Source organism: Pan troglodytes, chromosome 9 (genome assembly GCF_028858775.2).
Source record: "Pan troglodytes isolate AG18354 chromosome 9, NHGRI_mPanTro3-v2.0_pri, whole genome shotgun sequence".
NCBI classification, from domain to species: Eukaryota; Metazoa; Chordata; class Mammalia; order Primates; family Hominidae; genus Pan; species Pan troglodytes.
This window is the reverse complement of record NC_072407.2, coordinates 20,695,571-20,717,769: the sequence shown is the minus strand read 5'-3', so window position 1 is coordinate 20,717,769 and position 22,199 is coordinate 20,695,571. Positions and strand designations below refer to the sequence as shown.

The window sequence follows — 22,199 nt, the reverse complement described above, 5'->3', positions numbered from 1 at the left end:
AGGCGTGAGCAACCATGCCCGGCCCCAATGTCATTTTTCACGGAACTAGAAAAGACTATTCTAAAGTTCATATGGAACCAGAAAAGAGCCCAAGTAGCCAAAGCAATCTTAAGAAAAAAGAACAAAGCTGGAGGCATCACATTACCTGACTTCCAACCATACTATAAGGCTACAGTAACCAAAACAGCATGGAACTGCCATAAAAACAGATTCATAGACCAATGGAACAAAATAGAGAACTCAGAAATAAAGCCACATACCTACAACCATCTGATCTTTGACAAAATTGACAAAAATAAGCAATGGGGAAAGGACTCCCTATTCAATAAGTGATTCTGGGATAGCTGGCTAGTCATATGCAGAATGAAACTAAACCTATACCTTTCACCATATATAAAAATTAACTCAAGATGGATTAAATATTTAAATATAAGACGCTAAAGTACAAGAAACCTAGAAGAAAACCTAGGAAACACCATTCTGGACTTCAGCCTTGCTAAAGAATTTATGACTAAGTCCTCAAAAGCAATTGCAACAAAAACAAAAATTAACAATTGGGACGTAATTAAACTGAAGAGCTTCTGCATGCAAAATAAACTATCAACAGAGTAAACAGACAGCCCACAGAATGGGAGAAAATATTTGCAAACTATGCATCCAACAAATGTCTAATATCCAGAATCCAGAAGGAGCTTTAACAATTGAACAAGCAAAACACAAATAACCCCCTTAAAAATGGGGAAAAGTCGTGAACAGACACTTCACAAAAGAAGGCATACAAGTGGCCAAAAAACGTGAAAAAATGCTCCACATCAGTGATCATCAGAGAAATGCAAATTAAAACCACAATGAGATATCATCTCATACAAGTTGGAATGGCTATTATTAAAAAGTTAGAAAACAACAAATGCTGGCGAGGCTTATACATTGTTGGTGGAGATGTAAATTAGTTCAGCTATTGTGAAGAGCAGTTTGGAGATTTCTCAAAGAACTTAGAAGTATGATTCAACCCAGCTATCCCATTACTTGGTGTACATCTAAAAGAAAACAAGTTATTCTACCAAAAAGACACAAGCACTTGCATCTTCATTGTAGCACTGTTCACAATAACAAAGACATGTAACCAATCTAGGTGCCCATCAACGGTGGACTGGATAAAGAAAATGTGGTATGTATACAACATAGAATACTATGTAGCCATAAAAAAGAATGAAATCATGTCCTTTGCAGCAACATGAATGTAGCTGGAGGTCATTATCCTAAGCGAATTAACACAGGAATAGAAAACCAAATACCACCTGTTCTCACTAATAAGTGGGAGCTAAATATTGAGTACACATGTACATAAAGATTCCAGTAATAGAAACTGGGACTACTAATGTGAGACGGGAGGGAGGTGGGAATGGGTTGAAAAACTATTGGGTATTATGTTCACTGCCTGGGTGATGGGATAATTTGTACCCCAAACCTCAGCATCACGCAGTATGCCCAGGTAACACACCTGCACATGTATCTCCTGAATCCAAAATAAAAGTTGGAAAAATAAATTTAAAAAATACTGTTATAATAACATCCAGACATAAAATACATAGGGATATATTTAATGAAATATGATTAAGACCTCTGCATTGAATATACAGAACATTGCTGAGAAAATTTAAAGATGATCTAACTGGAGAGACATGCTATTTTCACAGACTGAAAAAGTTGGTGGTGTTAAATATCAGTTTCCTCAAAATTTATCTATAGATTAAATAAAATCCCAATAAAAATCCCAGCAGGCTTTTTTGAGGGTAAAAGTTGACAAGCTGATTCTAAAATTTATATGTAATTGAAAGTGTCCTAAAATAACAACAACCAAAAAGAATAAATTTGGAGGACTTAAACTTTCTGACTTCAAGACTTAGTGTAATGTTATGGTAATCAAGACAGTGTAGTATTTATGTGTAGACAGGCAACTGGAACAGAATAGAGGGTTCAGAAATAGATCCACATTTATGTTGTCAATTGATTTTCAACCAAAGTGCCAAAGCAATTCCAAAGAAAATGATAGTCTAAAAAATGCTGTCAGAACAACTGGCTATCTGTATGGGGAAAAAAAATGAGCTTCGCCTGTTGGAAGTAAAACTCCTGTTTCCATCACTACTCTATGTCTACTCTGAATAGCTCACTTCTGACACCAGATGTGTGGGTTTTATTTTTCCCACACCAAGCAATTCTCCACTTTTCAGCAGACATTGAGTGGGTGTCCTAGCATGTAATTCAGTTATGAGATGATCTACCTAGAGATTATATCAGCTTCCATAGGTTAAGAGTTCAATCCCAAAAAACTGCCACCACCTCAGACACCAGTTGTAAATCCAGGTTGCATTTGTGCTCCTCTGACCAGCCTGCTGTAAATCAGAAGTTCCCACAACCCCATCCTTTGGTTCAATAATTTTCTAGAATGGCTCACAGAACTCAGGAAAATAGTTTACTTACTAGATTACTGGTTTATTATAAAACCATACAACTTAGAAATAGCCAGATGGAAAAGATGCACAGGGAAAGGGTGTGGAGCTCTTACGCCCTCTTAAGGGTGCCACCTTCTCAGCACCTTCATGTGTTTACCAATCTGGAAGTTCTCCAAACCCAATCTTTTAGGGATTTTTGGGAAGACTTCACTACATAGGCATGATGAACTATTAATTCAATTCCTATCCCCCATTCCTTCCCCAGAGGAAGGGGTATAGGACTAAAATTTCAAAGCTTCTAATCATGGCTTGGTATTTCTGGTGAGCAGTCTCAATCCAGGAGCCCATCAGGAGTCATCTTGTTAGAACAAAAGATGCTCCTCTCACACAGAAAACGTCAAGCGGTTTAGGAACTCTGTTGTTAGGAACCAAGGTTAAAGATGAAGTATTAGAACAAAAGATGCTCCTAGCACTCCTATCTCTTAAGAAATTACAAGAGGGCTTTAGGAGCCCTGTATCAGGAACTGGGGGCAGAGACCAATATACGGATTTCATCTTATTTCACACTCGTACATCACACTATACAAAAAAATTAATTTAAGATGGCTAGGGACTTTAATGTAAAGTCTTTTATGTGAAAGCTAAAACTATAAAATCTCTAGATGAAAACATAAGAGGCTACTTTTGCAATCTTGCAACATCAATACAAGATAATGGAATTTGTTTTTTAGACAGGACCTAGAAAACTAGTGATAAAAGAAAAAAACTAATAATGTGGACTTTATCAAAATTAAAAACATCTACTCATCAAAATACATTGTTAAGAGAATGAATAGAGGAGTCACAGCCATGGAGAAAATATTTGCAAAAACATGTCTGGCAAAGGTCTTGTATTCAGAATTATAAGCAATTCTACAACTCAATAAAATTAGACAATCAACCCTCCCCCCACCAAAAAAAGATCAAAGACCTTGAATAGGCATCTCAAAAAGTATTATACACAAATAGTTAATAAATATATGAAAAAGTGCTCAATGTCATTAGTATCTGGAGAATTAAAACTAAAACACATCCTCTAGAATGGCTAATATTTTTAAAAAACTGACCAAACAAACTGGACAATATCAAATATAGGTAAAACGCGAGGCAATTGAAATTCTCATACATTGCTGGTGGGAATATAAAATGATATGACCACTTTGGAAATTGGTTTGGCAACTTATAAAGTTAAACATAAATCTAATTAAAATCTAGAAATTCCACTCTAAGATTTTTACCTGAGAAAACATGTTTACAAAAACATTTGTACAAGAATGTTTATAGCAGTTTTATTCATATTAGCCAAAACTGGAAACAATTCAAATGTTCATCAATGCAGGCTGATAAATAAGTGGTCATATATACATAGAATGGGATACTACTCAAAATTAAAAATGGGCCGGGCACGGTGGCTCATGCCTGTAATCCCAGCACTTTGGGAGGCAGATCATGAGGTCAAGAGATCGAGATCATCCTGGCCAACATGGTGAAACCCCATCTCTACTAAAAACACAAAAATTAGCTGGGGGTGGTGGCACGCACCTGTAGTCCCAGCTACTTGGGAGGCTGAGGCAGGAGAATCGTTCAAACCCGGAAGGCAGAGATTGCAGTGAGTTGAGATCATGCCACTGCACTCCAGCCTGGCAACAGAGCAAGACTCCATCTCAATAAATAAATAAATAAATAAAATAAAAAAATAAAAATTAATCTTTCACTGAAATGCATGACAGCATGGATGAAATTCAAAACATTCTGTTGAGTAAACAAAGCTATATTCAAGAGTACATACTGAATTTATATGAAGAACAAGAATTTGTAATGAACAAGGATAGGCAAAACTAATCTACTGTGATAGCAATCACAATGATGATTGCCTCCGAAGGGGTAGGTGTTGACTGAGAAGGGGCAGGAGATATCTTTTTGGGATGATGGAAATCTTCGATATCTTGATAGTTTGGGTTTATATAGATGTATAGTTTTATAAAATAGATAAATAAATCAGAACACAAAGGCAAGAAACAGACCAATATAGACATGGAGACTTCATATAGATAGTGGTGGCAAGTCAACAATTGGTGCTGGGATAACTGGCAAGCCACATGTAGAAGAATGAATTTGGATCCTCATCTCTCACCTTATACAAAAATCAACTCAAGATGGATCAAAGACTTAAATCTAAGACGTGAAACCATAAAAATTCTAGAAGATGACATCAGAAAAACCCTTCTAGACATTGGCTTATGTAAAGAGTTCATGACCAAGAAACCAAAAGCAAATGCGACAAAAACAAAGATAAATAGATGGGACTTAATTAAACTCGAAAGCTTCTGCACAACAAAAAACACAATCAGTGGGGTAAACAGAACCCACTGAGTGGGAGAAAATCTTCACAATCTATACATCTGACAAAGGACTAATATCCAGAATCTACAAGGAATTCAAACAAATTAGCAAGAAAAAAAAATCCCATAAAAAAGTGCCCTAAGGACATGAATAGACAATTCTCCAAAGAAGACATACAAATGGCCAACAAACATATTAAAAAATGCTCAGCAGCTGGACACAGTGGCTCACGCCTGTAATCCTAGCACTTTGGGAGGCTGAGGTGGGTGGATCACCTGAGGTCAGGAGTTCGAGACTAGTCTGACCAACATGGTGAAACCCCGTCTCTACTAAAAATGCAAAAATTAGTCAGGCGTGGTGGCGCGCCCCTGTAATCCCAGCTACCCGAGAGGCTGAGGTGGGAGAACTGCTTGAACTTGGGAGGTGAAGGTTGCAGTGAGCAGAGATCAAGCCACTGCACTCCAGGCTGGGTGACAGAGTGAGACTCCATTAAAAAAAAAAATGCTCAACATCACTAATGACCAGGGAAATGTAAATCAAAACCACAATGCAATACTACCTTACTTTTTTAGGAATGGCCGTAATCAGAAAACAAAACAAACAAACAAAAAATAGATGTTAGTGTGGATATGGTGAAAAGGGAACACTTTTACACTGCTGGTAAACTAGTACAACCACTATGAAAAACACTGTGGAGATTCCCTAAACAACTAAAAGTAGAACTACCATTTGATCCAGCAGTCTCACTGCTGGGTATCTATCCAGGGGAAAAGAAGTCATTATACGAAAAAGAGACTTGCACATGCATGTTTATAGCAGCACAATTCACAATTGCAAAAATATGGTACCAGCCCAAACACCCATCAGTCAATGAATGGATAAAGAAATTGTGGTTTATATATGATGGAATACTACTCAGTCATTAAAAGGAATAAAATGATGGCATTCACAGCAAGCTGGATGGAATTGGAGACCATTATTGTAAGCAGAGTAACTCAGGAATGGAAAACCAAACATCGTATGGTCTCACTCATAAGTGGGAACTAAGCTATGAGGATGCAAAGACATAAAAATGATACAGTGGACTCTGGGAACTCAGGTGAAAGGGTGGGAGGGGATGAGGGTTAAAAGACTACACATTGGGTACAGTGTACACGGCTCAGGTGGTGGGTGTACCCAAATCTCAGAAATCACCACTAAAGAACTTATTCATGTAACCAAAAACTACCTGTTCCCCAAAAACCTATTGAAATAAATAAAATAAATCAGTATATAAAAAAGCTTAAAATATACTTATGAGCACATTATTAGAAATGTGGAGCTAAATACCAAAAGTAACACTTAAAAGACTTGACAGTGATTGCCTTTGGGTCATATGAATGAGGGTGGGGAAAGGTGTGGTAGAGGTCCATTGTCACACATAAGCTTTTCAATAAAATTGAATTTTTTACTTTTTGCAAGCATTACTTTAAGAAAAGTAAAATCAATTAAAAATAAAAGGCATCTACAAGATGACCTAGCAATGCTCTGTTACTGATTTTTACAAATAAGTGAAAATAAGTATATTTTTAGGACCTAAAAGAAATCAGGCCTGAGCAAAAAATGAGTCAAATCAGATAACTTGACAGCAGGTCTGTAAGAAATATCAAGATTTCTGTCTCTCTTTCTGATAGAATTTCATGAGAATCTTTGCATATATGCACTCTTAGGATGTCTCCTATGAGGAATGCTTTTATTTTCTCAATTGTAAATACAGAAGCAGTTGTTAGGAGATAGGAATGACTTAGAATGAAGGCTTATTAATAGATATGCTATAGGACACCACAAACTTGGAAACCTGAAAAAAATTCTGCAGTTGAATGATTTGTATAAATAATTTTAATAGTTGATTTATTAAACTCTATGCTAGTCTCTTGTTTAGCATAGTATCTACATGTACATAGCCAATGAATACAAAACTGTACTTTTAAGACGATCTAATACTCTAGCTCATCTTTATGTACAACACTATACTCTCAGGAAAAATGAGATATTACTCACTCCCACTATTTGTAGGTTGTATATTTTTCTTGTGACATTTGAATGACCATGACAGTCAATGTATTCCATGCAATTGTTGGAATGACTTGGAATGGTTGTAAACTGTACACTCATGGAATGCAGATACCATGGTTCTTTTTCTTACTCTTCTTATATCTTAGCACCCACACCTATACATTTGGAAGTAGCTCAGATAAATTGTTCTTAGTTCTTTCATTTTAGGATTTTTAGTTTACCTTAAGGACATTAGAAAATAAATACAGACACCACAAGGAGTACATGAGCCCTCCTTGTGTAACTGTAAGTGTTAACTGTTGTATGTATAATTTTGCTTGTGAAATATTGTAACAAACAGACCAAAAACAAGTTTCCTAATTACAGGACACCTCTTATGTAAGTTTACAAATACTGTTCATCTTGGTAGAAAAAAATCTCCATGCTCTTCCAAATATAGGCACACAAATGAAAGCAGAATGAGAAAGTTCACATTTTGGGTGCTTAGATTTGTCAAATGATAAAAGGGAAATAGTATTTTTAATAACTGCGCAGAAGAAATTTGTGAAACAGTAGGAAATAAAATAAGAACAAGTCCACAAAATTGTGATAGTTGGTGGCTGTAGTGGCTCAAATAAAATTATGGCAAAAAAGGTTAATGAATTAAAAAAGAGCAGGCCCTGTACCTATTCTCCTAGGTCCAATTGATATGGCCCTATTCCAGGAAAGGTGGGTTGGTACTTCATTTTTCTATTGCTGTATTTGGAAAAATCACAAAATTGCTGAAATTCTGGGTCAAAAGACTACAAGGTAAAATAATTATATATGATCACCTATCTCATGTAGACATATATAGTTTTATTGATATTAAATATAACTACTTGATTTTGATGAAAACCTTGAATACATCTTGTACTTAAAGAGTTCTCCAAGCCAGGCATGGTGGCATGGGCCAGTAGTCCCAGCTACTCAGGAAGCTTGAGGCAGTGATCCCTGGAGTCTGATTCCAACCAGGGCAACATAATGTAGGGTTTTCCAGTGCTGATGATTATAGTGTGTTTCACTGCCTGCCATCCAGGAAGTCCTTGTAATTTTTTATATCATCATGCCCAGATAGATAACATATACTCATATGAAAAAACCAGTGATACATTAAATCTCTTATTGGCTTTGCAAAATCATTTCTTAAACGTTAATGGATAAAATGTTATTCTAACAAAAGCTATTTTAAAAAGAGAATAGAAACAAACATTGGAATCCCACTCATAAAATTTAGACGTAAGAGATTTTGTACTAGTACTGATTTTGAAAACCAAAGTAGTTTTACAAATTTCTCCTTGTCTATTAAACCTGAGCTGTAATGGTAGGATAATAGAAGTCTACTGGTGATTTTTAACAATCTTTTAGCTAATATAATATCAAGGACTAAATGTTGCTGGTTCAAAGTAATTTCTTTTTTCCTTATGTTTAAGTAATAATGGTCTTAATATAAATTGTAATGCTCATGTAAATCATCAGCTTACATGTAAAAAACTCTTAATAGAATAAAGTCAAATACATCAATATGTTTTACTCTTTATTATAATTTGGGAGATAGTTGAAACTTAACAGTGAAATACATTCAATTTCAATAATAATATCCACATAAATAAATGCCTATGGGTGGTGAATGTTGAATAAAAATTATAAGGACAAGTAATTATTTTATGTTGCATTTTTTCATGTTAAATGAAATTTTAGTTTTGAAATGTAAATGTGTTAGTATATTCAGAAATTTTTCCTAATTAGATATTTTTGCTCAGTTTGTGCTAATCCAGGTACCGTTACATATTGTACCACTTGCTTAATTTTCCTTCTCTCTTTGTTTAAAAATTATCTTTTCCTTTTAGACTAATATAAAAGTATCAGAAGTAAATTTAGAAAATAACTCATCTAGGCAATAGAAACACCATATTTCTGTCATTTATTAGACTATACTTATTCCCTGCTGAATAAAAATGAAAGACATCATGGATAATAACCAAAATTAGAATTTATTTGGTTTCTCTAGTGGATACCAAATATGCCGTTACTAGCCATGGGGCAGGAGATTAATGCCTCATGAAGAAGATTCATCGTTTTGAGTAAAGAAAAATACCCAAATGACTATTTTAAAACTTAAACATTAAAAAAAAAAGCACAGAGCATGGTGCCTGGTTCAATAAATAATAATATCAAGGACAAACATCAGTGATTTTTAGTTTCTTTTCTTTTTTTTTTTTGGTAATACGGGCTCATGATTATCACATCCAACTCCTGAAATATTCATTTGACATTATCTTAGATATAATCTTAGCTAGCTAGTAGTGTTATTGTCTGGTAAAGTCACACGATTTTCAGTTTTATCATTATATTTTCTCACAATGGTGATGTAGTAGTTAATGTGGTCTTCAACTTCGTAGACAGCTAACACCTGGCTTACTGAGACTAACACTTTCACACCAATAAGTAAAACTTGGTAAGATGGATTGTCTACTGCACAGATCTTATGCTGTAGTTATAGAGTTAAGAAGTCCTTGTTATTATGAATGTGCATTATGAGTATATTGTACACAGTCCTGGTATGCAAATGTGTAGCATTCAGAGAAGTGAAATAATTCTGTGTTATTATTATCTTTGTAAATTACATCTTAAGAGTTTTTGAGGACTTTATGATGGCAGTCTTCTATAGTCACAGTCATACAGTATGTGCAGCACAAAGTGTTTTCTTTCACTATTAACAATAACTAAGCCAATGAAAATGCTTTTTAAATATACACCCGGCAAGCAGTTATCTGGCTCTTCCTTCTTACTATCCACAAACCATCTTTTACCGTCTTTTAAGACCGCATATGAAACAGCTTTGTAAACATCTGTTTTTCATTGTTAATTGTCAGGAAAACTGGAATTTAAATGCTTCTTTGGAATCCTCCTAATCCTATCAAGGAGAATAAGTTGCATATGTTTATCTTTCCTTCTGTAGACTGCTCCTTTAGACTTCATTAAAAAAAATACGCACATAGAATTCATTCACTTTCTAAAAATTACTTTTAAGACAATATTTCAATAGATATTTTGAGGATATTGCTTTGTAGTAATTAGTTGAAATTATTGGCAACATGGGCTATATTATATGTTAAAAAGATGCATGATAAATATAGACTTAAGTCTAATGTGTCTTTTCAAATCATTTTCAGAGTTTTCTTGGGCATATTCCATATTGAAATGTGCAATAAAAGAAAATATAAAGAATAGGTACTTGGTAGCTAAATAACAAATTAATTTTGAGCTCCAAATCTTCAGCCATAATTATTCTTTAGGAAATATATGCTTTATTTTCACAGGATTTTTCTGTTCCAATAATCAAGCCATTAATGTCAACAGAATATCTCTCACAGTGATATACTAAGAAGGCTTTTGCAATAATACAGTGTGATTTCCTTCTAAATGAAAAGGATCTCTTGCAATAATTACTTTAAAAATATTAAAGTTCTGCTCTAGTTGTTCTGAATTTATAATGTAAAAGCGAATGCACCTATCTCTCAAGAGCAGAAAGAGCATCCATAATTTAATAATTAAGTAATGTAATAACCAATAATTTTTCTTACCTATAAATAGACCTAAATAACAAGAGTATGGAATATTAAGAGAAGTGGTTGGTTGTTAGTAAAAACTTTTTTTTCAGAATGTACTCTTAAAATGTTTTGTAATCTTTATTAAATTGCTATCTTTTTCATGCCATTGGAATGCATTGTGAATTTGTTTTTAAAAGGCTCGTACTCTATTTCTAAACGGGTAGAAATTGGAAACTTACTATTCACTGTTTATATCTGCTTTTCAGTTTCTGCTTTTCAAACTTGTATTGAAGTGATGTAGAACTAGGCCTTATCACTGCATATAAAATTAATTGAAATGACATATTGTTGCAGTTTCTATGACAACCATATCATGATGCTGATGCTCTTAAAAATATCTGAAATATGCTAATTCTAGTGAACATAGTTAACACTTATTTGCTTAATATTCAATTTAGTACTAAACTTCATCAACTTTGAAAGTAGGTTGATAACATATTGTGTGCAATTAAAAGAGGTTTTTGTATTGAGCTGTTGAGTTTAGTATTTTCCCCCAAAAGCCTACTATTCTAGAACTTTAAGCGTGAATAAGTGAAGCTTTTCATTTGTTATTATCTTAAACAAACATGAATGAACATGAGGATGATCATTGTTGCAGATTTACGCTATTGTTTTCTTCCTCCCTTCCCCCATTTTAAACATAATATGTTCAAACTCATAGAAAACATTCTGATGAAAATGTAAAAATTCAACAAAACCCAATGAGCTATTTATATAATAGCAAACATCCAGATACTTGGGAACACTGACTTATTTTTTAGCTTTCATTTGTTTGTTTGAATTTGGGAAGATAACATCTCTATCTTGTATGTATCATTATGATACATGCTAAAGACATAAAACTTAGCAAGTTATAGAATAACTTTGCATAGCAATTATATTAAACACTTTGACTTGAAATACAGTTTGAGTCTTCTTTTAGAACTGATTTAAAATTAAAAGATGTTGTTTGGAACTGGCTTATAAGTATACATCCTATTTTTAAGTAAAGGTTTTTTATAGATATATCATTTGATAAGTCAGAAAACTTATTTTTAGAAATGTATACAATTTGTTGGTTAATAAAAATAACAGGTAATTTCAATAGTATGTGCCAAATAGAATGAAATATCATCTTGTGGAATTATCAGATATTGAACAGGATGCTTCTGCTGGCATATTTAATAAAAATTAATTTTCAGTATATATGCAATAGATTTTGAATTAATATCTATTATAAAAGTAAAAAGATAAATCCACAGTTAACATACTTTTCATTATTTGTTTTGCACATACTAGGCACTCAGTAAATATTTAAGCATGAATAAAATTGTGGAAAACAAGCAAAAAGTCTCCAATATGTTGTAATGTTAAAAAAAAATACGCACACAAAAGAAATCCTGTATTTAGAAATTTAAAAAATAGTATGGGATTTCGAAGAAGATTTTTAAGTAACAAATTTTAAAATTAGAGAATTTAGTCAAATTTAGTTTTAAACACAATGCTAACAAATAATAAAACAAACTGCTGAGGTAAACTATCAAATTTTTAAAGACTAGTAATAAGTTATTGTTTCATATTTATTGGTGGGAAGTTTTACAGCATTACTTTTGTGTTCCTTCTTTGTCTTTTATTAGGTATTGGAAAGGATCTATACTGATTTACCAAATTTTTCTAGGCGGGCTAAAATGTATAATGAATGATATGGTAATCATCTTTGTGAATGGCCAACCTCAGATTTGGGAAGAGGCAAGTGGGTCTATAAATGGAGAAAGGCATGTATGAAGGAATGCGCATGCTTTAACATTACTTGATGGTGAAAAGATAACACAGTATCTCAGAAGGATATTATCATGAGGGGTACTTTGAATTTTAGTGACTAAAGTTTATTTCTGTGGTTATTATCCTATAACCCTTATATTTTTCCTTTCTGTGTTTTATTGTGATAATCATGCTTACTTGTGTAATTATTTAGATAACTTTCAGTTCAAAAAAATTCCAAAATTCTGTGTATCATTGTAAGAGAAACAGTTAGATGATGGATAGAAATTTCACTTTTCATCTGGATGTTTCAGAAGTGTTAGTTTTGGCCACCTTAAGCAATAAAGCAATGATTACCTTAATAAATAGATATATTTTCAGATAGCACTTCAAAAATATTAGGTCTGGTATTGTTAAAAATATAGCTGACATGTATGTTTTTTGGGAAATTGGTAAGAGTTTACAATGTTCTGGTTTCTATCACATTATTTATGGTGGTTTCATTTCCTTATATTTTGCCATTCAATATTCTGTTTATGGTAAAATGGAGAATATAGACTGAATAGTGACAACTCCTATGTTGTAGAATTTTTGATTAAAAATAATGGAATTGGTCCCTGACTGCACATGTGATTTGTGTTCCAGTTTTGTAGTCACTGGATTTGTTTAATTCCTACCCTGGCTTAGTTTCTGCCAGTTATGTTAAACTTCATGTGTATATTTTTTCCATTTAAGATAAAATGAACTGCCAGGATTATGTATGGCAAAACCAAGAGCGCTCTGAGTTAAGGCTCTCAGGACATTGTACAAGTCTAATGTTCTTGTATGAGGTTGGCCTACCCCACTGCAACTAAGAAATGAGATGATTTGAGGACTATTACATACTTAAGGTTTTCATAGTGGATTAGAATAGCATTACTTAGCACAGGTGTTTCTATAATTGGGATTCCCTGGGAAACTTCAGTACTGTTCTCGGTAACATTCAGCTTTCCACATAAATGGAAGAGCTATCCAATGTTAATTTGATAGGCTGTGGCATGAAACAGGGAGTGGGGTCCGGCTTGGGGGCCTGTTGCTTCTTTTATTGGAGAAGACATTTCTTGTTGTCCATTAGCATCGGGTTGCTGTGGCTATATTTTTAATTTTTAATTTATACCATTATTTATTTATTGTTGACCAAAATACTGAATGGGCACGGCCGAAGTCAGCCAGGGCTGATTTATGCTCATATAAAACAAAATAGTTCCCTAGTGTCCCTTTTTCTTGAAATAAATAGAATTCTTCTCAATTTATAAAGTATATTTAAATAATGTCTATGCATCCAAGTAGCAGGGAAATGACTGAGGAACCCATGGGGCACAGTTCACCGAGGAGGACCTACGGTGTGGCCTTGCAGATGTCCCCAAGCCTTGGAGGCAGTGACCAGGAGTAACAAAGAACAACCGCGATAAATTATTTCAGGATTTAGCTAGGAGGTTCTTAAGCCTGGCATTCTTTTAGTGCAAGGCGTGAATATAGGAAGAACGGTGAGCGAAAAAGGCTTCCATAGGGGTAGGAACGGGAAAATAGAAAATCATTGATTATTATTTTACCTAATCCATTGTTAGACACTCAGAAGGACTGATTTCCTGAGAAATGGGCGACTATAGAGCTGGGAAATGTTCAGCTCTCGCAGCAGGCGGCCGGGCTGCCTGAACGTCCTTCTCTTGCACGCAATTCTCGTCTCGGAGACCTCCGTTTGTGACCTTGGGTCTGGCCGCGTCCCTGAGTCCCTTTGTCTACTGTTCCGAAGGTGGAGAGGAAGCGGGAGATGAGTCCCAGGGAGTACGGAGTCAGCTCTGAGCCGAGGTCACCGCAGAAGGGAGCTCGGTCTTCGGCCAGGACCGGAGCAGTTGGTATGCCTCTTCGAAGCTGCCCCCACCCTCTGCCACTGCCCTGGGAGTTAGTGTTTGGAGTTTCGGAGCCGCAGCCCCTGACTTGGAGCTGCAGACTCTTTGGCCCGAAGCTTTATACTTTGCTGGGAGAGTTCGCCTTCGCTCGATTCCCGGCTATTGGTTTCAGCTAGTTGGAAGTTTTAGCTCTCACTCCTGTCAGCCCGAGTCTCTGAAGGCAGACGGCGCCTAGCGTGGCCCGCCCGCCCGCAGGGCGCCCTGCCTTTGCTTCTCTTTCAAGCGGTCCCGGGAGGTCGCCAAGGCTGCTGGGCCGGTGTCAGCTGGGTTCGTCTCTACAGCCCCTAGCTGGGCGCAGTCTTCCCCTCGACCTCAAGGTGGCGACTTAGGCACGTAAACAAAGCTCGGCCAAGCCTGACCGCTGGCATCCTCGCAGTTCATCCTCGGAACAGTCTAGTTTCCCCGATGCTCTCTGGAGCGGGCTGAATTGACTGTAAAGGGACTTCCGTTTAGATGAGGAGTTCGGCCAGAATTTCAGAATACGCGTGTGTGTGTGTGTGTGTGTGTGCGTGTGTGTGTGCTCGTGGGTCCGCGCGCGCGCGTGGAGGCAGCGGGAAGTGGTGATGGGGTGGAAACCCTTGGCCGAACCCGTTTGGGACGCCGCGAGCCTCCTCTCCATCACCTGAGCCCTCAGGCCGAGCGACCCAGCGGGCTGGGGCTTCGGAACCACTCTGCACCGAGAGATGTCTCAGAGTGCGCAACTGGCAAGACAGAGGCTCTGGTTGCCGCCGCCAGCGGTAGAAGATTTGCTAATCTCGTTTTAGTGACACCCATAATTTATGAGTGGAGAGACCTGAAAAATAAAGACCCCGCCGTGTTTGTGCCCTTCTCCAGGGTGCATGCCGGCTGATCTGAGTGGCAGGGGTAGTTGGGGGTGGGGAAGAGAGACACAGACAGTGAAAGAATAAACGTGCGGCAGTCACACAATCTTACCTCCGGGACGAAAGGACACGGTTCCTAGAACTGAGATTTCCATAGCCCGTCTGCATCCCAGCTGTTTTTCCCGTAGGCGCTTTCCTGCCTAACACCGCCTTCTGACTAACTTGGACAAGGCTTGAGCTGCCCCCCTCCTTTTTTCCTCCCTTTTTTTCTTTCCAGACATTCCCTAAACTCAACCCAGGGCAAATCCAGAAGTCGGTACAGTACAGAGCTTCCATTCAATCGTGGGGGGGAAATCCCGTTTACAGTTTCTCTTAGGCAGATGGAAGAAGTAGATGGTTACAGGACTTTGGCAGGGTGCGTGGGGATGGCATGGCGTGTTAGTGTCAGGGAAGCGGGATTTCTCTTAGGTATTGGTGCTGCCGGTAAGGTTCCCAGATTCCAGCTGCCCTTGTGCAGAGCTGCAGTGTCGGTGAGAGTGGAGGGTGATCCGCGTCTCATTAGAGGGGAATGGAGGAGGGTGGCGTGGGGGAGAAATGGACCCTGTACAGGCTCCGCAGACACACATTGTCTTAGTTCGTGTCTGTGCCGCTCCACGCTGCCTTTGGGAGCTTTTTGAGCAAGGTAGTATACTCCCGGCTTTTTCTCCTTTTCTTCAGCGCCATCCCCCCACTCCCAACCCCGCCCCCCCGCCTCAATGTGTTTAAAAAGAAGTGAGTACCCTTCTAAAATAAGTTAAAAATCTTTCTCTGACTTTCCATTTGAGATGCCAAAAAGATTAAATAAATGAAACTTTATTTACGGATGAGTTTATCCACAGACTCAGCGACATCTCTGGTCTTTGGCCTTATTTTAATTCTATGGTGGTAATTACCCTTCGTTTCTTTAAGTGTAATAGATTTATTGCCTTAGAGACTATGCACAGTTTGATTGAATTATTCATTTTTTTCTTTGGTGTAGACTGCATCTGGGGACTCTGATGTGACGTGTAGATTTTTTTTTTTTCCTCAGGAACAAAGGGAATGTGGAAATGAAAGAGAGAGGGAGAGAGAGGCTGGCAGATGTAATGAGACGCGGTGAAGGTGTACGCAGACTGGCACTCCCACTCCTCCCTTCTGCTCTCACTGCAGCCCTGGGTAACTCGCAGGCTAACACAAACAGCTTTTCTCCCGCAGCCTGCCCTCTGTCACTGTAAGTACATCAGCCTTCTCTTATCAGCATGCAGATTCCAGCCACGCACTCCCTAGCCTGGCTTTGCACCTTAGACAGCAGAAGCGCATTTAAAAATTAACTTTCCTAAGCTAGGAAAGGCATGTCTGTAAAACTTATTTTTGATTTATCTTTATTTTTCTTTGGAAAAAAGTTCATGCATTTTTACCACTTTTCCCCACCTCCTTTGTGGCGGTGCTCTGCCGCTACTGTCGCTACCGCTGTGATCTTCCTAACAGAAATGACACGCAGATTCAAATGAAATTTAATGTTATTCTCTGTCCACTTAAAGTCGAGGGACAATGCCTTGTCCTTTTGCAGAATGACATCTTAAGGAACGCAGGACATTATTCAGTTTGCTTTTTGCTTTTGTTGCTGAAACACGAGTTCCGACCTCTTTGAGGCAGAGTCCCAAGGGCACTGTTATTTGGTAGTTCAGGTTATTTGGTTACTTCAAACTTAAATGAAGTGCGATGGGCAGCTGAAGTGTTGGTTTATTTGTTATCCCGTTTAAGGAAACCAATTGCTAAAACTTCTCCGTACTGACTTAAAGTTTTCAACTTCTTCCCTTTTGGCTTTTACACTCTCTCATTTATCCTTCGTTTCAGTAAAAGTTCTTCTCAGTGTTTGGGAGCGATTGACAGTTATGCTTGTCCAATTTATACAGTAGCTTTGAAGTCCTTCCTGAAAGAAGTTAGCGACTTCAATATGAAATCATGTAGGTCTGAATTGTCCGCCCGGATGGTGTAAGGAGTCTTTCAAAGCGGGAATTCGAGGTTTTAATAGCCGTTATGATTTTTGCGTGGGTGTTTTAAATACTAACTTCTCGAGCAGAATTAATTGCCTTGTCCTTCCCAAGTTCAGGGGGACCTCTCTCCAGGAACCGTGCGCGCCTTTCCTTTTGCGAGTTCGCGCCTCTTCTCTGGAGGTGCGAGGCCAAAGTTAGCAAAGCCGAATTGCCTTTGCTGGTTGCGGTGCGCAGGGACATTCGGACAACACAGAGGCAGCGACTGCTGCGGGCAGGTAAGTCAGCCCCACCCGCTCGCCCCTCCTTCCCTCCCAGGTTCCCCGGAGCTCAGCGCCCGGGGTTCTTGCGCCGCGTGGGGCTCCAACCCCCAGGGCATGTGAGCTTATGAGTGCCTGGATCTGGCCACCGTGCCTGGGTGCCCTCTGCTCCTCCGGGAACTTCTCCGAGCCCGCAGGCCGGTGCGCACCAGGTAGGTGGAGAGCCCAGCACTTTACTTTAGCAGGCTGCTGCGCTCTCCGCCTCTCCCTCTTCATTGGTATAGCCAGCGCCCGAGGCTTTAGAGGAAACCCTTAGATGGCACCCCCGCCCCCAGGGCCACGTGTCACTCTTACACAGCCAGAAGTGCGGCATCGAGACCCCAAATTTTAGTTTCCTTCCTTTAGGGATGAATATTGTTACTTGCTCCGGGTTCCGCCTTATCAATCTACTTTGCTATCAGTTTATTAGATAAAATCTAAAAGGGGTTCCTGCGGCTCCTTTTCGGAAGGTTAATCGCGGCCGGGTATTAGGGCCTTCAGTGGACGCCAGAGATCTTGATAATGTCTCCTTCTTTTCCTTCTTGCCTCCCGCTAGCGGCCTGCATCTGGTCGGCAGGGTCAGTCTTGCCCACCAGAACCCCGATTGCTCTGATTTAAAGAGACGGACGCGCTGGTATTTGGAAAGCCAAACTTGTCGCAGCAAATTGGAGGAACCCAGTCGCGCTCCAGCCTTTCCGTCCCCAATGTTTCACCTTTCTAGGTGGCTCTTCCCTGAGGACTTGGTCTTTGAGACTTAATCTACACCTGTCTCCTCTCTGCAGGCATTTAGGACAGGTCCTTCAATGATGACCTCTTTAGGCTTTGGAGAGGTTTTATGGCCCTTGTTGTTGAGTTCCAGGGCAGACAGCTGAGGAGTGCAATGCTCTGGAACAGGCCCAACCACACTCTCACACACACAGGGGAGATCTGACTCCTGTCTGGGCTAGAAACACCAGTCTGAGCTTGCCCCTTGGGCCTTAGAGGTCAAGGGGCCCGCAGGCAGTTCTGGGAGCCCTGGCCTTTAAGAGCTGCCCAGCAAGGTACCAGGGTGTACATCTCATTGGCCTCCAGGCTCTGGCCCCTAGAGACAGAATTTCCAGTCCTGAAAGTCACCATGGCTGGTGGAGACACAAGATTTCTTGCTGGGGACTACTCCCAAAAACATCAAGTCAGTTTAACTCACAGTCCCCAAGCTACCAGTCTTCAAGCATTGTATTTCCTAGTGGGCCAGGAGCATATGACTATTTCTTCTGCCCCACAGATCCTAGGAGCTCATCTTCACTCTTATCTCTTTTTTTTATCTGGAGTTTGTGTGAAACCAACATGGAGTATATTTTAAAAAGGCAGTATATGATCGACAGCTCAGCTTGTTCCATCTTCTGTGCTTGCATCCTGCTCCGTTTTCTTCAAAGATAATGTAATAGAGATGAGACTTTCTCCCCTTTGTCTTTGATCACTTCATCTGTAGGAGGTCTTCCTCATGTTGGCAACTTTAGATTGCCATGAAACTTTCTGATTTCTCCAATCAGCATTCCTGACTCCTCTTTTGGTCCATATGTCCTTTCACAAATCTCTTTCGATGAACTGTCTCAAAGTGGCCATCTCATATGAGTTTCTATACAGTAAGGATCTCTCCTTCACAAATCTCTGCAGGTTATGCTGGTGCTTCAGAACCTCTTTCCCAGCTTTTATCTTGATGTAGTTTTGACTTTCCACTGACCTCAGTTTCTCAAATCTAGTCTATTTCTTTGGGCCTGGGTTAAGGCAGGCCAACCTCACCTTGTGCATACTGCCTCTAGTTAGCCTTGTGCTGCTATCAAAGCTAGTTTTCTCATCTATCTTTTATATTCTGCATCTCTACTACCTGAGACCATGATTATTCCCTGTCCTGGTCCTCCAGCTTTTTTTGCACTGAGATTAAGTTTCAGGTGTCTACTTCTTTATGACATTCTATGTCCTTCAAATCTATAATCTACCCTACACATGACTCAAAGGGAATCTTTATTTAGGTTTTTTCTGGGGGTCTTTTATTAACATAATTTTCTACATCTGACTTAGGCATTTTTATATGTCATCCTGGGTGACTGAAACTGTTTTCATCTTCAACAACCTTTAATCCACCCCTCTTGAAATTGTTTCTCCAAATCTTTTCCTCTATAAAGTTGAGGTAATATACATATATCACCCACTCAATCCCATACAATGAAGACTTATCCATATGACAGTATAACAATTGTGGAATTGTTTTATTTATTGCCGTGAAAGTGTAATAATTTTTTGGTGATTTGTACATGTCCTGTTATTTATAATAATTTGAATCCATAAACTATATAATCCATATGGCCTCCAGAACACTGCCACCTACATATGTTAGGAATCTCCTGTGTGAATTGCTTTTTCTTTTTTTTTTTTCAACGCCTCCTCCTCCATCGTTTAAAATGTTTCTCTTCCCCCATTTGCTGAGATCCTACTAAGTGGTGTGTTTTCATCATCTCTGCTTCCTTCATCTCTTTCTTTTCTCTCTTTTGACTACTTCTTTTTTTCGTTTTCCTTCATCCTTCTTATTGTTCATCCTAATATCCACCCTTCTTGTCTTCTCCCTGGCCTGCGTGTCCTTCCCCTTCTCCGTTTGTCTCGTGACTCGCTTTTGTGGTCCAGTTCTATCTCTTAGTACTTCTCAACATTCAGCCCATGCCTCCTTCTGTCACCTAACTTTTCCAAAGCACAAGCTACCATTCCTACATTTTCCTTTACCATTTGACTTCCTCACTTTCTCCAGTTTGCTCCTTTTTTTATCTCCCCGAGTTGCCTACCTTTTCCACGCTACAGTTTGCCTTTCTCCTGACCCCTCCTCCCGGCAGCCCTAGCCCCAATAGAGCTCTTTTGGTCGTTTTCCCCTCAGCCTGCCTCTCCCCCACCTAGTACTTGTCCCCATTCTCCTCTGACCCCGACTCTCTCTCTTCTTTGTCTCCTTCCAGTTCTCCCCTAGTAGTTGCTTCACCGTCTCTTTCCAGGCGCTTTCCCCAGTTCCAACCTCTGGTCTCGCCGATCTCTCTGCCCTCCTCTCTCTTTGCGGCTCTCTCTTGCCTTTGCCTCCCGCTCTCCCCTCCTTCTTCCCCCGGCCCGCCCTCCTCCCTCCCAGCTTCTCTGCCTGGCTCGCTGCCTCCCTCGCCTCTTGTCTCATCTTGCCTGTGTTGTCTGGGAGGGGAGCCCAGCCTCCTCTCCCTCGCTCAGATCAATGCCCTGGCCACTCACTTTCTGATGTTGCACGACGGGAAATGCTTTGAATACTTACGACATGGCCGCTCACACTGATTGCCAAGATTGACAGCACTAACCATCGCCTTCACTTGTTCCAGGGTGAAGCCCCTAGTCACCCCGCTCCGCGCGCACCTCCTGGAACCCCGGCGGCAAACTTCTGCCGCTCTGCGCTGCCCCCACCCGGGGCGGGACACCCCCGCAGACTTGAGTTAACGGGCTACGCCGGCCGCGGCGCTGGGGGGTTCTGTTCCCTTGCTCCCCGGACTGTGACAATTGACCTAGCACCGACTCCCCTTCCTTTTAATTTTTTTTATTTGTATCTTTCCCTTTTTCTTTAATGCCATTTACTCCTTCGGCGCAGCGCACAAGGAGCCCTCCTGCGCGGTACCATCCTGGAGCCCGCCCAGGTAACCGGGACGGAGCGAGCGATCTCGAGAGCGAGGGAGGCAGAGCCAGGGCGCGCGGCCCGCTGTGAGCTACCTGTTGGGGCGCCGGAGGGGGCAGGGGGCAGGAGCCCAGGGCCGGGCCGCCGTCCCCCGGCGTCTTCCGCTCCTGCCCTTCCGGGCACTCCAGGGTTAGTTTCTGTGAGCTGGGACCGAGGGGATGGGGCAGGACAGGCAGAGGGACGAGAGCCGAGCGAGCGGAGCCCCGAGAGGGCGCGGGTGGCCGGGAGCCGCGGCTGCCGGGCCGGGGCGGGTTTGCGTACTTGGCTGGGGAGGGGAAAGGAGGAGGAGGAGCGGGAGGAGGGCGCTCCGAGGGGCCGACGCGGAGGGGGAGTGGAGGGAGAGAAAGGGGCCCGGGCGCCCGCCGCTCGCTGGTGGACGCGCTGATCCCGAGGATGCGTCCCCCTCTTGGAGAGTTGCGCCTTGTTCCGGAGTGACAGATCTGCGTGGCGGGGGTCTGTTTTTCTCCCCTTCACCTCCCCTCCAAAAAATCCACCCTGAGAAAACACATGTTGTAGCCGTAGATAACTGTGCGTAGGACATTAAGGCAAAAGGGCAGGGACAGGGACACAACGCAACCTTTGACAACAGAAAGCTGTTATCGCCATCCTAAGTATTCGTCCGGAAATCTGTCTGCCCTCTCGGCCCACCTCACTCCTCCACCTCCGCCTCCCCGCATAGGTATTCTAATCTATATAATTGGGAATGATGTGAAAAAGAAGTCAGGTGGCTTAGAGAATGAATTTGTAAGTCTCCGTGAAGTTTGAGGTAGGTATTTCATTGAAGTTCGCTCAAGTGTGTGATAGAGGAAGCTTTTGTGGCTGCGTGTGTAGTCATCCCTCCTCGTTCTGTGAAAGCAAATGCGTGTCGGCTTTGAAGGTTCAGATGGGACCGCTAGGCGGTAATGCCCTCCGTGCCCACAAGAGGGCAACATCCCGAGGGCTTTGTGAGCGCTGTATCTCTTGTTACCGCCGCAGGCTTGGGTTTAGAGAAAGTTACACTGAAACTTTTAAAAAACTGATACCACCTCTTATTTCGCGATACTAAAAAAAGAAAGATATAAAGGAAAAAAAAAAAAAGAAAAAAGAGGGAAGTGAAGAGAGAAGAGAGAAAGAGAAAGGCAGGCAGCCAGCCTACCCCGGGAGAGCCCTA

General features: G+C 40.3%; 1 protein-coding gene across 31 annotated transcripts in view; it reads left to right on the top strand.

Moving 5' to 3' along the window:
- The window catches only part of SOX6 (SRY-box transcription factor 6), a 770,159-nt gene that overhangs the window by 110,195 nt on the left and 637,765 nt on the right, over positions 1 to 22,199 (top strand). For 20 of the 31 annotated variants that reach the window (XM_063783828.1, XM_063783833.1, XM_063783834.1 and 17 more), the window contains exon 4: positions 16,102 to 16,281. The gene's annotated coding sequence lies outside the window, so the exon portion shown is untranslated. Of the gene's footprint in view, positions 1 to 14,038; positions 14,158 to 16,101; positions 16,282 to 20,928; positions 21,012 to 22,199 lie in introns of those variants that run through there. The other 11 variants (XM_063783853.1, XM_063783843.1, XM_063783825.1 and 8 more) reach the window with 7 other exon arrangements.